Source organism: Crocodylus porosus, unplaced genomic scaffold (assembly GCF_001723895.1).
Source record: "Crocodylus porosus isolate Cpor-Errol unplaced genomic scaffold, CroPor_comp1, whole genome shotgun sequence".
NCBI lineage: Eukaryota > Metazoa > Chordata > Crocodylia > Crocodylidae > Crocodylus > Crocodylus porosus.
In genome coordinates this window covers 125,749,463-125,762,036 of record NW_017728886.1, presented here as the reverse complement: position 1 = coordinate 125,762,036, position 12,574 = coordinate 125,749,463, and the positions used below count along the sequence as shown (strand labels likewise).

General features: G+C 41.5%; 1 long non-coding RNA gene across 1 annotated transcript in view; it reads right to left on the bottom strand.

Moving 5' to 3' along the window:
- Positions 1–10,822, bottom strand: part of LOC109324335 — a 13,909-nt gene extending 3,087 nt beyond the window's left edge. The window contains exons 1-2 of the long non-coding RNA XR_002104918.1: positions 10,810–10,822; positions 4,188–4,191 (exon numbers count right to left, since the gene is read on the bottom strand). This is a non-coding gene — a long non-coding RNA (uncharacterized LOC109324335). The remainder of the gene's footprint in view (positions 1–4,187; positions 4,192–10,809) is intronic.
- Between the last annotated feature and the right edge of the window lie 1,752 nt (positions 10,823–12,574).

The following is a 12,574-nucleotide window of genomic DNA, read 5'->3' as shown; positions in this document are numbered from 1 at the left end:
AGGGTCGGAAGGGACCTGAGCAGATCATCTAGTCTGACCCCCTGCCATGGCAGGAAAGAATACTGGGGTCAAATGACCCCAGCAAGATGTTCATCATCAAAAAAATATCTGTTTTGTTTTGAAAGAACTTACCTAATACTTTTTGCCTAAAACTTTTGTTCAACTCAAAACCCTTTTTTTTTGTATTTGGGTTTTTAAAATTTTTGTGGGGGGACTGCCACTGAATCAAAAATTATGGTACCCCACAGTTCTAGTTATTGGATAGTTTGTGTGTTTCAGTGAATGGAAGGACTATGCAAAAGATAGTTGCACTCCTGGTAGGGCCATTGAGAGAGAGACATGCATGAAAAGTAAGGATTCAGTAAAATGCTGTCCACAGATCCTCCAGGTGTGGTGTTGATCAATTGGCCAACAACATATTCCCATGAAAGATTTATGGAAAGAGCCCAAGGGACACACCCAGAGGAGCACAGAAGTGAGTTTCCTAAGGGATGAATACCAGTGGCATGTAATTGTGCCACTGCCACTTGTCCCCAGGGAATGCCTATGCATGCATGGCCTGGCACATGGCAAGTTGCCCCAGGTGGAGTAGGGGAGGCTGGGGAGTAGTGGAGTAGGGAAGACTGGGGCCAACACCTGGGTTGGCCTTAGAAGCCTTACTTCAGGTCCTAGGGGCCAGCCAGGGCTCCAGAAGCAGCAATCCAGACCATGGCTCCAACTGGTTAGGCTCCAGTTTTGGGTGACATGTGCTACTTCCATGTGTGCTGCCCTTCTTTTTTTTTTGCGCCACTTTTTTTGACACCGGGATCTCCTCGGTGTCAAAAAAAAAAAAGCCACCAGGTTGCAAATTAGCAGCATGGAAGATGTCTGCATGTGAAGTAAATGTGGTTTGCAGCACTGCAGATAGGTCTGTGGTCCTGCAAACCACATGCATGCACTCATGTGGATGCACCCAAAGTGGCCAGGAACACTGTATGGGATGCACACCTTGGCACCTGTTACTGTCCCAAATGATGCCCACAGGAAGAAAACAAATTCAGAAATGAAGCCTTATTTCTAACATTACCTGATTACATACAGATAAAGATGAGAGTTTGTGTCAAGTGAAATTACAGTGCTAAGCAACCCTGAATTTTAAATGTGAGCCAAGCCATGACAGGGGAGTTAATTGTTGTATTTCAGCCCCAATCCTACAATTTACAATGCCCAGGCACACCCTGCACTCATACCAAGTCGCATTTTCTGCAGTTGGACTCTGTGGGCATGTCCAGATGAGTGCACATATGCATCTTGCCCCATCTTAAATCCCTTTGAGGTAGGGCAACAGGCGTGTGCAGGAATGAAAAAATGTTCCCAGTGCTATAAGTTTGCAGTGCAAGGAGAAAATTAGACCCCTGGATATCCAGGGGTCAAAAAAAATTAAAATTTTTAAAAAGCAGAGCAAGGCACAGGACCGTGCCCTGAGGCAACTGGAGTCTGGGTCCTCCACAGAGATGCTCTGGCTGCCAGAGCATCTCTGTGGTTAGCTTCTCACTCTGGCGCTGAAACACACGGCTGGCCAAGCCATGTTTCAGCACCAGGGCTCCAGTGCCGGTGAGTAAGGGGTCAGGGGGCCTGGAGGAGGGGACCATGGGTGGGACCCCTAATGGCCCTGTCCCCCTACTCCATAGTTTTAAAAAAACAAAACCCTGGCACAGGAGTAAAGTGTCTTCCTTTAGCACAAAACATACCTACTCCTTTTGCCCCCTGAGGAAACTAGAAAAAAATTAGGATCTCTAGTGCCTAAGCAGCCTGAGCCAAACTACCCAGAGGGTTTAGGCTTAGCACACACAACTGGGACCACTTTTTCCAAAGACCTTAGTTCTCTGGGTGCTGCAGGATCCTAAATGCACTAAATTTACACCCCTTTCTGCTGATACTAATTAGACTTGGATATACAAAGAAACCCCACTTTTAGTTGATGTGGGCACACCGATTCCTAGATCAGAAATTTTGGGAAAGCAATGGCCCATGGACCAAATGTCAGTAGGAGCTTTGTTGTCATTACTTTGTTGTTAACAGCTTGGATACATTTATTAACATAACCCAAGGTGATGATCAAATGTGAAGAAGAAAGCTGCAGTGTTTTGGACATTTAACAAGAAGGTTTAGCACCCTTACCAACACCCTCCTCCAGGGTGAAGGAAAGTTATTGCTACATCAGTGGTTGGTGTGGCCTCGGGACTGACTTGACTTGACTTGATAATCAAATACACAGATCAGTGATTCAGTTCCATTAGCTTCCATCTTGATCCAGCTCTTCATTTCTGTTGCACAAAACAGAATTCACTCCAGTATGAGGGCTGAAAGGAGATTCAAATGCCACCCCTTCTATAAAATCAAGAAGTTTTGGTATTGACCTCCATGCTCAGTGTCTTAGACACCTGGGTGAGAAAAATCTAGCAAGGAAATCCATTGGGCATTTGTAGACAACATGAGACTTCCTGTTTATGCTGATGCAACTGTATTTGTGTTTACACAATCTGGACCTCCCATCATTATAAAAGTCTTTTTCATGTGTTAAACTAACACTACTTGGATATGTTTTATTTTGCAGCTCTCCCTGCTTACGTCACCCTATCCATGGACTCATGTCATTCAAACAGTTATCAACTCAAAGACTTGCAATTAGTGCCTTTTGCCATCAGGTGGCGCTGCACTATTTCCATCATTCAGGCCTTTGGCCACTGGGTGCTGCTGTTATTTGCTGCTGTTATTTTTCTTTTCTTTTTGGGGGGGTTCCTGCTCATCCCTCCCTCTCTCCCCCTGCTCCCATGGGAGGTGGAGGCAGGGGCTGCAACAGCAAAGGAGGGGCAGGGGTTGACTCTGAGGGCAGCAAAAGAATCGAAGCCTGTGCTCGTGGGGGCTGAGCAAGTCAGAGATCCTGCCTGGGGGGAAGGATGAGAAAGGGGGCTGTGGCCAGCCTCATCCCTGTGCTACGTCTAGGCGGGTTTTTTAAATGCAAGCCTAATGTCCATGATTTTCTCCCTGGGTTTGTTTTCAACATGGCAGCTGCTAAGTAGAACTACAGTTCCCAGAATATCTAGTGCAGCGCTTGATTAATCAGGAGCTGAATTTGAGATTTTTGCTTTGCTCTGCTGGCAGAGCAGGGGTAACCTATCAGAATCATAATTCAGGGCTGGAGTTGGTGGGTAGGGGCTGCAGGCCAGGAGTGAGAGGCACTATAGGGCTAAGCTGGAGAAGGGGGTTGCAGATCAGGATTGTGTGCATGTGTTCCTAGAAATATCTCCAGTGCAATAAAGTTGCATGTAGTCTCTGGGTGAGAGAACAAAAGCGATGGAACTCTGCCTGAGAAAATGTGATAATTGGTGTCTCCAAAATGTAAAAACCAGGGCTTTTTAGTGGATAACAAACTGAAGGACTTTTCAAGGTAGCTAGCTTGACTGTGGGCAAAACAGTTTTTCTTCTGTTCACAAAAGTTCACCAACACTTGAGGCAGCCCCTGCATCTACCCCTTGTCTCCCCTGCCCTAACCAGATGTCAGGGAGTTTTCTTTGTTTAGTTGATGGGAGCAGGGGGAGAGCAATCTGTGTTAGATTGGTATTTGGCTGCCCCTGCTGGAATCTGTAAGGAATGACACACAGGATTTAGGTCACTTGAAAGAGTGTGTCATGCAAACACAAACACGATGCACCAAATTAACCCAGATTAAAATTTTAAAGGCACGGTTGATTTAACGAGCACTAAACATCACGTTGTGTACAAATGCCCTTTGATAGCTAGACCCCTTCTGCCAGAAGTCTTAGTCCTGGACCATTATGATGGAAGAAACTTTGTAGCTTTTTTAGAAGAATAACAAATTTGACTACTGGATTCACTGAAGTTCTAATCCCAAGACAATTTGAAGTCTATTTCTGTTATGGGAAGAAGAAAATTGAATATATCCCATCAATTTCTTAATAAGGAAAATATCTCCATTAATTTTATGTGTTAATTTCTGTTTTGCTTCCTTACCTGTGTAAACAGGCTGAGTCATAGATTCATAGACGTTAGGGTTGGAAGGGACCTCTAGAGATCATCGAGTCCAACCCCTGCATAGGCCAGAAAGTGTGTTGGGTTCAGATGACCCCAGCCAGATACCTATCTAATCTCCTCTTGAAAACACCCAGGCTAAGGGAGAGCACCACCTCCCTTGGGAGCCCATTCCATATTTTGGCCACTCTAACTGTGAAGTTCTTCCTAATGTCCAGTCTAAATCTGTTCTCTGCTATCTTATGGCAATTATTTCTTGTAACCCCCAGGGGTGCCTTGGTGAGTAGGTCCTCACCAATTTCCTTCTGTGCCCCCATGATGAATTTATAGGTAGCCACAAAGTCACCTCTCAACCTTCTCTTGTGGAGGCTGAAGAGGTCCAGGTGCCCTAGTCTCTCTTTGTAGGGCTGGGCCTGCAAGCCCTTACCGATATGAGTGGCCCTTCTCTAGATCCTCTCCAGGTTATCCACATCCCTCTTGAAGTGTGGCGCCCAAAACTGAATGCAGAATTCCAAGTGCATTCTGACCAGTGCCTGGTAGAGGGGAAGTATCACCTCCTTGGTACTGATGCATGACAAAGTGCAGTTAGCTTTGACTTCATCACACTAACAACTGATGTTCATCTTGGAGACCAGTAGGACTCCTAGATCCCTTTCCAATTCCATGGTGCCAAGTAGGTATTTCCTAGGCAGTAGGTGTGCTGGACATTTTTCCTCCCTAGGTGCAGCACTTTGCATTACTCCTTGTTAAATTGCATTCCTGTAAGTCCCTTCCTGTCCTCAGGAGCATCTTGTTCTAGGACTTTTCTACACATGGATGCTACTGTGAATTAATTGAATATATAAATATGAAGTGAATAACTACTTTCCTCTGTACCTCACAATGATAAACTGTGTCAGTTGTGAGAAGATGAATAGGGAAAAAGGAGGGACATACTTTTTTTATTTGCCTGACAAAGATATATTCCCCTGATAGAATCACTTTAATTCTAAAGCTCATTTTCTCTTTGCAGAAAGAATGAAAGAATGCTTTTCCTATCTTTATTCTATGGTTAAAGCTATATTTTTGGCCTTGCCCACTGTCTTATTCTAAAAAAACAATTATAGGTTCTAATAAGCCAAAAGTATAACTTTATTCTTTTTCAAATAAGTCCCTTAAGAATTGACAGAAGTTGAACTGACATTTAAAATTGTTCTCATTTCAGGGATTTTTTTATGAAGGTTTCTAAAACCCTGGAAAGTATATAGCAATAATTAGGATTCTTATGTCTTCTCCCCTACCTCCAAGTTTGAGAATGGAAAAATCACAGAACTCAAGTCATGGCTAGATACTACACAAAGACAGCATTATGCACCTAGAGTAGCAATCCATCCACAGCTAAGCACAGCTGAATTCTAAAGAAAAATGTTTAGCTCAGCTGAAGTCTTGGAAAATCAATTCTGCAAAGAGCCAGATAATTCTCAGTATTTTGATATATAAACATTAACTCTATACTGACTGAGCTGATGTCTAGTGATAATCAGATCAGTACCATAGCAAGGAAGTTTGGTAACCAGGGCAAGCCCGCAGCAGCAGCCCGTCCTCGCCCCATGCACAGATCTGGGGGGCACATGCCCCTCCATGCTTGCCTGGGAGTGTATGCAGTAGCGGGAGCCACCTGTCCTCTTACCCTCTCAAATGAGCCTCTTGATGCTCCGTTCTGCAACCTGCCCCAGCTGGGCAGCACCTATTGTTGCCCCTTCACTGTGGCACCTGGGGTGGTCACCCCATTTCTCCCCCCCACTTTTGCTAAGATACTGAATCAGATCATTCCAGATGTGAAAAGGTGCTTCCTGTGTGGCATATAAAACCACTGGACACATTACCAATTCCCCTTCTACATGTATTTTTACTAGTAGTGCTCTCCCTTACATGGCTACAGCTTGGAGAAGATATTGGCTAATCTTCAACTTCCCTGTCATGGTAATTTACAGGAGAAGCAGACAACTGACCATTTACACTAGTGAAATCAAACTTCAGTAAGAGCTGAGGGGGGTTTCTATATGATGTTTTTCCATTAAATTCTGTGCAGGCAGCAAACAAGGTGATCCAAATGATTATGTGCACCATTCACTTAGACAGATTATTGCCTATTTGAACTGAAATATCAGTGCTCCTTGTATAGAATTTATTGATCCTTAAACTCTAGTATGAAATATTCATTTAAGACCAGGTTGTGTCTGCTCCTTATACAAATGACCTAGGAGGGCACAAGAGATCAGAAAGTAATAAATGTATGGCATCCCCAAAGGATCAGTGGTAGGAGAAAGCAGATGGCACTTTCACCACCTCCTCCCCACACTCCACCTCCCCGCCACACACACACACAACCCTTGGAAGAATTAAGTGGCTAAACAGGTGATGGTTGTACTGCACTCAAAGGAGTGCATGGTACTGCCATTCCTATAGATTACAAACATACTATATTTCCCCCCCCTTCCCCCCAAATCATGAGATTGGTCCAACATTCTGCAACTTTTAAAATTGTGTTAAATGTATTTGCGGTTCTTTTATTTCACTTTTGTCTTTATCCCTGAGGGTTCATATTTTCAAGGTTCTTTTGCTGTCCCTTGCGAGAGAGGCCCTTTTTTCCAGTTAAAGGGAGGGGGTAGTGGACAATGTCATTGTATCATCCTAGAAGGATCTGAAGAAGCCATCTTTTCTTCCCCATTTCCCCACTATATCTAAAAAGGAGTTCTTAGGAGATAGTAATGCCAGCTACAAATAACTTGTCCCTTTTTCCTCAGCATCAGTTAACCTGTAGAATAGGTGTATTAGATGTGTTGAAGCTGAAATAAAGACCCTACCCCATTTAGTCAGTGGATGATAGAAGCAGCAATCCCCACCTCTGAGGGAGGAGTATTATAGGGGAAACTGGTCATAAATGTAGGGGATTTTCTTGCTTACTTGTGTGGGTATGCAATTCATATTACAGTTTAATCTGTGTTTGTTTTCCCCACATATGCACTTTTTTGGGTAATTCTTGTTGCCACCACAATTCACTTTCTTGAGCCTTTTATTGTTTATAATCATAGTTGACAAATGCCTTTCATTGTTAGCGAGTTGCCATTAAAAAGGGTCATAGGTAGCGCTGTGTAATTTTACAACATAAACAACATTTTCCAACTCACAAAATTGTTTCTGCCTGAGTTTGTGAGTCTATATTGAGAGGTATATAAAAATGAAGGTTTCTTTAATCTTTCCTTTCCAAATAAAGCGCTTGTCATTCATCATTACTCATTTCTATTCACCAAACATTATGTTCTTGCTTAAGGAGCAAAAGAACTATTCAGTTTTAAGATGTGTATTATGCATAAGGTGAGGTTACATGATCATAATGATTTCCTTCTGGCCATGAAACCTATGAATCAGCACATGACTCTTGTGCTCCCCCGTAGACAGAAGGGGGGAAAAGCAAACAATGCACATGCTCAGTTTCCAACTTGCAGCTTAATTATTGCTAAGGTTAATTTGAAACTTTTCATATGTAAATTGTGTTCTCATATGTAAATTGTGTTTCTTAAAGTCATTGAAAAATATTTAAGAACAGTTTAGCTTTCAGTAGCAGTTTCACATGCTCATTTTAACATTACTGAAGTGAATGAAATTATTCTTGATCTACACAAATGTAAGTGGGAATGAAATAGTTCCCATCACAACCTTTACTTTAAAAGAAAATGTAAGGGACTTTCTTTGCTGGAATATCATTGCAAACTGAATCAACACTGAAAAGAATCCTGGACTGATGTTGCGGTGCTAGCAAATCAATGTTTTTAGACATGTGATTTTCTGCTTGGTAGGAAGTATAATAGTTTTATAAATAGTATTTTTAGGAATTTCATTGGAAATTAATGTCTATGACCTCAAATGTGGTGGAAGGGACAATACTATCAAATTATACTGATGCCCTTGTAACATGTAACCTAGTACTGGGAAATTTTTCAATTTTATTAGTGAAATATAAATGTAGCATTTAATGTTTAAGATTAACTATTAATAGTATTAATTAGTATTACTTAATTAACATTAAGAAAGTTATATTCTTTTAGATCACCTCTCAATGTAATACACAAATATAGTTGCCTCATTCTATTGGAGTTTTCTTATTGTTAATTTTATGGCTTTTTTCATTTTTCTTTATTTTTTATTCTTGTTTTTTTCTTCTTGAACCCAAATACCAGAGGTATTTTCTGTAAGGTATAGTCCCTCTGTCCTCATTTAGCTTCACATGGGCTCGTTTAGCTTCTACCCTGTTCCTTTAAAAACTGCATCAGGACATCAGACGGAAGGGATCTATGGAAGGATCTAGATAAAAAACACATGCATGATACCATTTGCACTCTGGTGCAAAGTCGGACTGGCGAGCTGCACCAGTCTGGGCTCCATCCCTCCAAGGCTGCTCTGGCCAATTGCCCCCGCAGCCCTGGGGACATTTCCCCCCCCCACCACCACTTTCCAATTTGCCTTGGACAGCGCCAGGGGCCGAGAGCAGCAGGAGCACCAAAGAGATGCTCTGGCCAAAACCAGAGCGTCTCTTCTGGAGGACTGACTCCTGCTGGCTTCAGGCAGTCTGGGACTGTGCCTTGCTCTGTTCTTCTGGGAAAATTCTTCTAATTTTTAGAAATTCTTCTAAACTTACAGCATGGGGAAACATTTTTTTGTTCCTGCATGTGCCTCTTGCCCCGCCTCAAAGGGGTTTGAGGCGGGGCAAGAGGCACATGTGCACCCACTGGCTCTGGAAGGGAGGAGCAAAGCACTCTAGTATGCTGAAGGACTGAGATGTTCTTTTCTGAACATGTACAAATGTTCACTCTCCCGGAGTGATTTTAAATCTGGTTGTTCCTAGGTAATTTTTCTCTTGGAGCTGCCATTTTTGCTCTGAAGAAAAATTCTGAACATTTGTACACTTGTGGTTTCTCCTGGGAGAGAAGAAACTGAATGTCTATACATGGCCAAGTTCTTGACATTTAAATGCAGTGGTTATGTTGTATCAATTTATGGTAATTATATAACAAGAAAAGAATTGGGAAGACGAGACCAGATTTGCAAGGAGCTCATATCTCATAAGTCCAAAATTTTCTGTTGCAAGAAGGAGAGACGAGGTCATGTTATAGAAAATACCTGTTGAACCTTTACTTATAGCAAACAACTGAATTGTGTTCTTAAGTATTGTTGTAAAATCATGCAGGTTTCCTTCACTTTATGCGGGTTCTGTATGTGAAAATTCATTCTTACATGATAACCCTTTTTATACCAAAAATTTATTATATGCAAGGTAAATTCACTCTTATGAAATTGGTGTGGTGGAAGCCTGCAGTCAGCTGCTTTGTGCGATGCATTGTGGGAGTGATGCACACCAACATATAGTCTCGTGTATGGATGTGTGCTCCTCGCTCATTGTCTGTGTCACATTTCTGTAGTTGCCATGCTCATTATGGCTTCTAAGCATCCTTCTAGCTTATCTTCTACCCTTACCCCTGATAAACCTTCACCACCCCCTTTTCACACCAACTGAACATTCACTACCACCCTGTGCTTGTATGTACTGTCTGCTATTGGTGAGTACCAAAACTGAATTCTAAAAGTCGTAGAAATGGGCCTAGGGTTAGTACAGTGGAAATCTTGGAACGTATCCCTATGTGTTACATTGTAAAATGGATTCCCTTTATGTGAATTTGAGTTATGTGCCATTTTCCAGGAACACATGTACAGCATAAGGTGAGGGAAACCTATAATAGCAATAATAGGAAATGCACAGAAAGGAGGCAGAGAACCCTGTAAAAATGCTTAAGAAATATATTGAATGAAAGGAAAGATTAAAGAGGAAAGCTGTTTGAAAAAGTTGAAGGGAAAAGAACATCTGAGACAAAGGACAAAAATAATGAATTTATGTGCAAAACTGCTTTTAGAAATTGTTCTGAGGTTTGTAACAGGGTTCAGCCTGAAGCAAATACTAATGCTGGAGGGTTAAACCCTCTAACCAAGGCATCTATGATAAAACAGGACCCTTAATACAACTTTGCCACTTATGTACTGGGAAATAACACACACTGCACTAAGGGACATTCACAGTATTAACTCCTTTGGGTGAGTTGTTATGAAAGCAAACAAAATGAAATTGAGGTAGACTAATTCCTTGTTTGAACAATAATATGATATCAATCATGTATGCTAACACATGCTAAAAGCAAAACACAAGGGTTAATATTAAATGAAGACTGAACAAGGAAGTCCCGTGTGCATAGAGTTGCTTATTAAAATGGAATTACATATCCCAAAACATTTTTTAACCTCAGGAACCAAATGCTCTCTAATGTGTTCCTGCTGGCAAATCTCAGAACTGTTTCACATATCTGTGACAAGTAATAATGTATTTTTAAAAAACATTAATATAATGTTTGGAGAATGTAGCAAATTGGCAATATTTATTTCACAAAGATGGGCTATATAAAGAGAAGCAGAGAAATTATAGTGCAGAACAGTATTTTACGAGAATAAGTTCATGTACTGGGTAGCCAGCTGAGGAGTCAATGAAACATTAAATATAACAAAACACAGGGAAATTACTGAAATTAATTTGGTTGGCTTCAACTATGTGTATGGTTTGTCCATAATCAGAACTTACTGGTAAAATTAATACTCTTGCGATCATCTACTATCCTTCCCAATATTATGAATCAAAGCCATTCCAATGGAAGGCCATATGAATAGTTTGTTGTATAATGCATATGTTATAACAAAAAATGGTCTTATAGATGAAGGGCAGGCCTGAGACTCATATTTGTACAAATCTATTGATGGTACTACAGCTTCAGGGATAATTTAACCCTCGCTTATGACCCTGGTTAATCAACTGACTTCTCACGGTGAAATCCTAGCCCTACTGAACAGACTCTTATTGAGTTTAACAGGGGCAGAATTTCCCCCACTATGTCCAACTTCTGCATCTGCACACTAGAGATCAAAATAATTCTCTTCATGATAAGACGTTTAATTTATTAATGCTAAACTGCTTTGGGGTCCTTGGATAAATACTATGTGTGTGCAAAATCAGTTTGGGTTTGGATTTGGATTTGGATTCAGCCCAAATCTGGGAAAGTGACTTGATTTTTTGATTTAGATCACTGCCCCTGATTCGATTTGGCTAAATCTAAAGATTCAATGCTGATTCAGAGAATCAGCAATTCAGCTATAAACATAGCTTTAAATGTTTTTTTTCAACATACCTTGAGATACTAGGTGTAGCTTGTGAATGCTGCAATGCTGGCATGGATGGAGCATCCTACAGGAATGCACGGGGGTCCCCATGTGCTTGGCAGTGAACCTAAGAGTACTTCCAGTCTACTTCTTGGTCAGCTGCTGAGTGCATGGGGGGGGGCTGTGCTCCCCCAACTCAGTAATTGGCCACAGGGGGACCCGAGGGGATTCCCAAGACCCAGAAGGTACAAGTTGCTGAGCTGGGGATTAAGGAGGGGCACGGGGGGGTGGGGGCCCTGAAGCTGCCCAGTGGATCTGAAAGTGAACTGGAAGGGCTTCTTGTCCACTTCTGGGTCTGCTGCTGAGTGTGCTGGGGGAACCCCCTGTGCTCTTGTGGGATGCTTCATCTGCCTCACCATCATGGCATTCACGAGCCACCTGATACCTTGAGGTATGTAGAAAAAACATTTAAAGCTATATCTATATCCAAATTATTTTATCTTTCCTAATCTCTCTGAATTGATTCAGAGGGTTCAGATTCAATTTGGAGAGATTAAAGGGTCTCCTGATTTGATTTGGAGATTCAGCCATTAAATCAGGCCAAATCTCCACCAAATCAAACCAGGGACCAAAGCTTTGCACAGCCCTAATAAATACTACAGAGTTATTATTTTATTGTTTCAATTGATAAAAGTTGTTGGTATGTAGCCATGTCAAGCATGATGTACCATTTAAAAAATCGACTTCCTCAGTCAAGTATGGAAAAAATATGGTAGCTACAACAGACTTCTCCTTCCACTGTATTGTATAGCTATACACACAAGTAACTATTATAATGAAAGAAAATCCATTCCATTTGAAGGCCAGATAATGATTATTAAGAATAACCTTCCCTTCCTCAATCCACTTGCTTTCCAAATCTCCTGGAAACAAGTTGTGCTTTGTAGCATGCTCACAAAGTGATAAAATCTGGGAATGGATATACTGAAGGGGTGCAGAATCTGAGGATGGTCTGTCACTGCAAATGCCCAGCATTCATTGCTTCTTAAAATAGTTTATTACTGGACATCCCAGGGATGAAAGTAAAGGGATTTACAGTAATTCAAACTTCTAGTTTTTGTCAGGTTGTTGGGAGTACAACATGCTTAGAATTTAACATAGTTATCCCAGCACATTGCATGGTAATATTAAGAAAGTTCCAAACCTTGGAGACTCTCTCTTTTCTAGTAATAGATTACTGCACACCTTTAAAAGTGGGCATGTTCTTTTTCAGTTATAATGGAGTAACTAGGTTTCAGTGAAAAAG